Below are 8,295 nucleotides of genomic sequence, written 5' to 3' on the forward strand. Positions count from 1 at the left end.
ACCGAGCTTGTTGAGCAGTTGCAGGCAGAAAATAACAGGCTGCGAGGCAGGGGTAATGTTGCTTATAATGCAGAGACCCCTGGGCCATATAGCCAGGTAGTGGCTGACAGTGTTGGCGAGAACTCAGCACCAGAGCGGGTGTATATTTATGCACCGAGAGAGAGGAAATGTCCACGCTTTTCAGGCGTTATGGCTCAGGATGGTTTAACTGTGGAGGATTGGGTGGAGGAGGTGCGAAAGTCCCTGTCAGTAAGACATACATCTCCAGCTGAACAGGCAGCCTTTCTCTGTGATCTCTTAGATGGGGAAGCTAAGAGGGAAATTAAATTTGGTTCTCCTGCAGACAGAGCAAATCCTGAGTCTATTTTTAATATTTTATTGGATAACTTTGGTTGTGATCAGACCTATGTGACACTACAAAGGCAGTTCTTTCAACGCAGACAACAGGATAATGAATCTATCCGTGAATTTTCTCATGCTTTGCTACATTTGATGGAGCTGCTTAAAGGCAAAGATCCACGTGGAGTTTCACACCCAGAATTGGTGATTCGTGACACTTTCATTGAAAATGTACGTGATGCTAAATTACAGCGTGAATTGGCTCACCTGGTTCAGCAGCACCCTAACCAGTCATTTAGTCAAGTACGTAATGTAGCCATCAAATGGGAAAAACGAGGGCCCCCTAGCGGTACTCAAAGATCTCGGGCTTATTCTTGTGACGCTCAGGCCTCGGGATTGGATAATTGTGATGTTGATACTAATGCCATTTCTGTTAAGCCCAGTGATGAGTTGGGGGAGTTAAAAGAGTGTTTACGCCGACAGCAGGTGCAACTCGATGCCATTCTTGAACACCTAGGCCCCTCTTCCTCTCGCCCCCCCTCTGCGCACAACTATGTGAATCCCCAGGACATCTCCAGTGGCAATAGGCCAAAGCCATACAAATTCCAACCAGATGGTAAACCAATATGCATGCGATGCAATAGAACAGGCCATATTGCAAGGTTTTGTCGGGTTGACATTGGTGGGCTCCCAGGTGGGGTGGGGCCAAGGGGCCAGGGTCCAAGGGTGGGGGTACAGGTGAATGCAGTAGAGCATCAGGAAAACTAGCGCCCTCTGTTGATGGGAACCCGGCAACAGGAGGGGGATTTTTGGGTTCCAAACAGGCCAGTTTAGAATCTAGGTTAATTGGACATTGCCCAGTGCTTAAGGTCAACATAGGGGGGGTTATGGTGCCGTCCTTGCTAGACACAGGGTCAATGGTCACTACTGTAACACAGACCTTCTTTGAAGAACACCTGAAGCCCCAAACGAACGAACAGCTGAAATCTTGTAACTGGCTTCACTTGACAGCAGCCAATGGATTGGACATCCCATACTTGGGGTATGTGGAACTTGATGTTGAAGTTCTGGGCATGGTCCTCCCACGGATGGGCATCCTGGTTGTAAAAGATCCCCGTGACCCAGGTTCCATGCAGCGAAAAACTGCTGTACCTGGCCTGCTTGGAATGAATATAATCAGTGGCTGCTATTCTGTACTATTTAGGGAACATGGTAACGACCTCTTCTCTTTTCCCTCAGTGCAACAAGCTGGAAAGGGCTGGGCACGAGCGTTATCAGAGTGCCAACAGATGGAGCGCCTTCTACAGACGGGCTGTGTGGGGGAAGCGGTGGCACTGCCAGGACCAGCAATCTGCATACCAGCAGGTTCCCTACGGTTCATCCAGGCTACATGTAACCAAGGCCCTGGTCCGGCCTTGGATAGTGTCATGCTGGAGCCCCTGCCCTATGGGAAAGGCCACCTTCCTGTGAACCTACTGATTTCCAGTGCCCTCCTTGCTGTCTCCCGGGGGACGGTCAACATCCCGGTTGTGAATGTGGGAGAGGAGAACCAATGGCTGAAATCAAAAACTTTGCTGGGGACGTTACACCTGGCCGACCTGCACTCACACTCTGTGCATGTGGAGGAGCAGTTTGGAGATCTTGACCGGCAGGTCGTATTCATTCAGTCCACGGTGGCACAGTCCTCCCCACCTTTGCCCCTCCCTGGTCTGAACGATTTGAAATGGCCTGACCTGCCTCCGGAGGACGTAGAAGCAGCAAAGACCCTGTTGATGAAGTATCGAGGTGCATTCAGCGTGGAGGAGGGGGAGCTTGGCTGTACCAACCTGATCCACCATGACATCCCGCTGATAGACGAGGCTCCCGTACGCCAACGGTACCGTCGCCTTCCCCCTTCCCAGTTCTCTCTGGTCAAGGCCCATATACAAGACCTTCTGCAGCAGGGTATCGTGAGAGCGAGCTGCAGCCCCTACTCCTCCCCCATCGTGGTGGTCCAGAAGAAGTGTGGGGATATACGGCTGTGTGTAGATTACAGACTACTCAACGCCAAGACAAGAAAGGACGCTTACCCCCTACCACGCATCAAGGAGTCACTGGATGCCCTTACAGGTGCCAAATGGTTCTCGACCCTTGACCTGGCAAGTGGCTACAACCAAGTACCGATGGCAGAGAAAGACAAAGAAAGGACGGCCTTCTGTACCCCGTTTGGCCTTTTTGAATTCAACAGAATGCCATTTGGACTTTGCAACGCACCAGGCACCTTCCAACGCCTGATGGAGCGCATCTTTGGCGACCAGAGCTTCCAGTCACTCCTACTGTACTTGGATGATGTCGTCATTTTCTCCACAACCTTCAGCCAACACCTGCAGCGGTTGGAGATGGTCTTGAATCGACTTCAGCAACACAACCTGAAACTGAAGATGTCCAAATGCCACTTCTTTCAGAGGGAGGTGAAATACCTGGGCCACGTCATTTCCGCTGACGGTGTGGCCACCGACCCGGAGAAGACCAGGGCAGTAGTAGAGTGGAAACGCCCATCAACAGTGACTGAACTCCGCTCGTTCCTGGGGTTCTGCTCGTACTATAGGTGGTACGTGGAGGGATTCGCCAGGCATGCTTCCCCACTGCACAGAGTAGTCGGCGAGTTGGAGGGAGGCCCAAAGAAGCCACGGTCAAAGGTTAGTGCCAAGTTGGAAGGACATTGGAATGAACACTGCGAACAGGCATTCCAGACACTAAAGAACAAGCTGGTCACTGCCCCTGTCCTCGGATACGCTGATTTTAAGAAGCCCTTCATCTTGGAGACTGATGCCAGTTACCAGGGCCTTGGCGCGGTATTGTCACAAGAACAAGATGGCGTACGAAGGCCAATTGCCTTTGCCAGTCGGGGACTAAAGCCAACAGAGAGAAACATGTCCAACTACAGCTCCATGAAATTGGAATTTTTAGCTTTGAAGTGGGAGAAGTTCTGAGAATACCTCCTGGGGTCGACCTTTACTGTATACACGGATAATAACCCCTTGAGCTATCTCCAGACGGCTAAATTGGCAGCTGTAGAACAGCGGTGGGCATCCCAGTTGGCCAGTTTCAACTTCGACATTAAGTACCGCCCCGGCACAGCCAACCGCAACGCAGACGCCCTGTCCCGACAACCAAACACCCTAAGGCCTCAATCCCTCCCAGCCATTGCACCTGGCTTTGCTGTCCCCCCACAAGTATCCAATAGCTTCATTCAGTGCCCAGTGGGACAACCACAGCTCGCTGTCCATGCCATGGCCATGGATGCAGCTCCAGTGCGGGAGAAGGCGGACCTGCAGGCCCTGCAAGCCACCGACCTAGTCATCAAACCATTCCTTAACTACTGGAGGAGACAGCGCCCCCCGAAAACAAAGGGTCAGGGGAATCAGACCAGGTCTTAGAGCTCGCCAGGCAGTGGAAGAGAATCAGGGAGAAAGACGGTGTGCTGTATCGGGAAGTGCAGATGCCCCCAGGACGGCAGATAGTGCACCAGCTGCTATTACCAAAAGCACTACAAACGGAGGTACTGACCAGCCTACATGACAATCATGGCCACCAGGGAGCAGAGAGGACAACAGCCCTTGTCCGGGAGAGATGCTACTGGCCTAACATGCGTTCAGACATCGACCAGTGGTGCAAAGAGTGTGAACGTTGTGTCATTTCCAAAGCAGTACGACCCTCAGTCAGAACTTTTATGGGACACTTAATGGCCTCCAAACCATTAGAAGTGTTAGCCATCGACTTTACTACTTTGGAGAGAGCCAGTGATGGGAGGGAACATATACTGGTCATAACAGATGTCTTTTCTAAGTTCACTCAAGCATACCCAACGTCTAATCAAAAGGCCCACACAGTAGTCAAAATTCTGACAGAGAGATGGTTCTATACCTACGGGGTTCCTAAAAGGGTCCATTCTGACCAGGGCCGCAGCTTTGAAGGGGAACTACTGAAACGCCTCTGCCAGCTGTATGGCATCGCAAAAACTAGGACGACCCCGTACCATCCAGAAGGAAATGGGCAGTGTGAGAGGTTTAACCGAACACTCCATGACCTGTTACGCTCCCTCCCAGAGGACAAGAAGCGAAAGTGGCCTCAAATGCTCCCCCAACTACTGTTTGCCTACAACACTACAGTTCACCAGTCTACTGGCCACTCACCATACGAACTGATGTTTGGGCAGAAACCCCAGCTACCCGTTGACTTATTGTTGGGACGAGCCGATGAGGGGCTAGCTTCCACCACACCAGAGGATTGGGTGAAAGAACACCAAGATCACCTGGCCTCTGTGTATGTGGCTGCTAGAAAACAGCTGGGCGAAGCGGCTGAAGCCAGGGAGCGGCGTCAACCACCGACAACCACATCCATCCTCCCAGTTGGAACCCTAGTCTATAGGAAGAACCATGGACCAGGGCGAAGGAAGATCCAAGATGTGTGGGAATCAACGGTCTACCAAGTAGTGGAATGCCTGGACAAGGTGGGCACAGTATACAAGATCCAGTCCCGCAACAATCCAGTGAGGCAGAAGAATGTTCACCGCTCGCAAATAGGGCCCATCAAAGAACGAGGAGCTGTGGTGTCGGAACCATTGGCAGTGCCTCCCCCACCCAGCCCACGCGACAACATCTCCCTCCTAGAAAGTGATGTAGAGGAGGACGACGACAGTTCCTTCCCAGCTTGGGTGACTCCCCCAAACCCCCCCCTCCAAAAGCAGCAGATGGAGATGATCCCGATGACAGGAGGGGAGCCAAACACAGACCCCCCACCATCAGACACTGATGCAGAGTCCGTTCAAGAACTCTCTGGACTCTCAGAGTATAGCCTGCAACCGGCCGAAAGGCCAGAAACTTTACAGCAGTCGCTGGAGCCAGAGCCATTTGTAAGGCGCTCACACAGAACCACGGCCAGCCAAAACTCGAACCCATTCAAACTACCCCTGCCCGTGGCCCAACCGACCCCAGGCCCCTCAGTGCACTCCCAGCAAGTGACATTCAGGCCATGGGCCCCCCTATAGCTAGGGCAAGTTATGTTACCGGGACGGCAACCTTTTAAAGTGGGGGTGTATGTGACGGGTGGGACACCTGGGAGCCACCTACCTAGACTTATGCAGAGCAGTAACCTGAGCCTGTATAAACTCTCGGGAGAAGAGCGGAGCTCTCGTTTGTTCTTGTTTGCTCCGTTTGGGTCAGTGCGTGCGTGCGTGTGTGCGTGCAGCACCTGTGTGTCTTTAGATTAAACTGTTACTGGTGCTGTTGGGCCATAATTGGCCACAGATTCCACTCAGACCTTGCAGCAGAAACAGTGTGTCAGACTGGACCTGGATTCCTGCAAGGATCCTGAACTTTATTCCTACTTGCTGGGCATGGTGCTGTAGGACCAAGAGGCTGGACTGGTGACACAGCGGTCAGCAGGCAGCCATTGCTCCTTTCCTCAGTTTTATTTTTATACAGTTTTATTTTAAACGTTGTTACTCTCGTGCCTCAACTAGTTTTCTAGGAAGTGTTATTTTATTTTGGTGTACCTTGTACATGGTGACCGGTGCTTCCCCCTCCCCACTTCTACAGTGTGACATTTTTATATCATTTTTAATAGTGTGTGTGTAGTGTGTTCATTTGTGCCTTTGGGCAGTGATTTTATTTATCCACGTTTGCAGTGATGTGGTAGGAAGTGTCATTGTGTCCCTCGGTCCCTTACCTAAAGTACCCATTTTTATCTGTTGAATGCCTTGTTCCTTTTAACTGTTGCTATCAATAAAGGTTATATAATTGTACACACAGAAGCCTCTGTCTCTCCCTAAGTTACCATTACCTGCATGGGGACTTGGATTACCAGAATTAATCACATGGTTGTTTAATGGTGTATGAGCAACACTCGTTTGGTCACATGTGTTTCTCTTTCAGATACGTGGACCCGGAGAACTACTAGACGACGTACCTGCCAAGAATCTTTCCTCTCTGAATAGTAAAGCTGCAAAAATAAATAATATATATAAATAAACCAAATCCTGCTTCCACTCAGTCATCCTGGTCATTTGGTTTTGTTGCCTTCCTGTTTTGGCTACTTATACAGTTGCTTTTGTTATTTATTTATTTATTTATAATTAAAGGTATTCCCTGAGGTTTTTTCAATGGGATCTTATCTGTTCCAGTCATATAATTAACAATCATTTCAAGTGGATAATCAAACTATATATGTCAAGGGCGTAGGTTTGGTCTCAACATTGGGACGATATAACAGCATAACCTGCATGTACACTTTTTGCTGGGGACGGTACATTAACAAGACCAAACAGATTGGGTGAACGGGGGTCAGGGCTACATTTGTCACGAATATGAACCTAATTAATTGATAGGCTAAATGATCAATGCAAAATAAATCTGTATTGACTTATACTAACTTTCATGTGTATTGGTTCACCTGATACACGGTTCCATTCAAACCTTTGTTTTCAAAAACTACTAAAGAAACATTTTAAAAACTTCCAGAATATTCCAGGATTTTATTAGCAATTTAAATTGCAATATTTGAACATAACTTAAATTATATTAACATACACAATAAATGTATTAATTGTACTTATTAATAATCTCTTAACTATCCAGAATGCAAAAAATAAACATTTGTCTAAGACCATCAGCCAAGAAAGTGAAAAGTGAAAAGGGGTAAATGTAAGTGTGAACATAATGAAAATAATTCACTTAATAATGGTAGGGTCAATTCTATCCCTACAACATTCGGGAAGACAATCTAAATTACCTATATATCTGAACTCTTTATATAATGCAAATAAGGTTGCTTAAAAGTTGGTGGGGACAATTTGAGCCTCCTGAAAAGTTGGTAGTGTTATGTCCCTACCGTCCCTATGCAAACCTACGCCTTTGATATATGTATAATTTAACAAGGAATGAGACAAAGCTTCAAAGTTGAAAGAGAAACAAGCCACATGTATTAATACAAAAAGGAAAACAATACACACATGATAAACAAATATATACATTTATATACAAAATAAAAACAAACTATGTACAAATTATAAAAAACTATACATTTATATACAAAACCTCATTTTTGTTTTTGTCTTTTCACGTCCTCCTTCCACTCCGCCACAGACTTGCCACCAACAGCATCTCTCACCACTGGGACAGAGTCCTCTGATTCAGCTCAAAGAGCTGAATGTTGGTCTGAGCATCGATGGACACGTAGTCTCCCTGATGGACACGTAGTCTCCCTGATGGACACGTAGTCTCCCTGATGGACACGTAGTCTCCCTGATGGACACGTAGTCTCCATGGATGAGGGACCAGCGGGTCTTCATGATCCTCTGGATGAGGGACCAGCAGGTCTTCATGATCCTCTGGATGAGGGACCAGCGGGTCTTCATGATCCTCTGGATGAGGGACCAGCAGGTCTTCATGATCCTCTGGATGAGGGACCAGCAGGTCTTCATGATCCTCTGGATGAGGGACCAGCTGGTCTTCATGATCCTCTGGATGAGGGACCAGCAGGTCTCCATGATCCTCCCACGCGTGTGGCGGCAGGATGGAGACGGCAGAGCTGCTGCAAACGGCCTCCACCAGGCGGCTGCATCTGGCCCGTCTGCAGGAGTTGAGTTGGAGTAGCAGCTGGAAGACGGTGGAGGTGAGACAGAGTAGCAGCTGGAAGACGGTGGAGGTGAGACGCTGTTAAGAGTGTTCGAACTTTGTGATCCAGTTCTGATGATTCTCTCAGGAATAAGTATTGTATTGCAGCAAGCAGCCACACATCAACATGAACATCTCTATCAACTGGCTCTTTAGCCAGAGGCTTACCACTCTGGGTCTGTTTATCAAGGCAAAAGTGCAACAGAAACCAAAGATGGTTGAGGCAGGTTTGCTTCGTCCATCCTTTTCTAAAGTTTATGACAATATCTGGCAACACTTAGAATCTTGTTGTTTGCAGGTT

This window comes from Cololabis saira, chromosome 19, assembly GCF_033807715.1.
Source record: "Cololabis saira isolate AMF1-May2022 chromosome 19, fColSai1.1, whole genome shotgun sequence".
NCBI classification, from domain to species: Eukaryota; Metazoa; Chordata; class Actinopteri; order Beloniformes; family Belonidae; genus Cololabis; species Cololabis saira.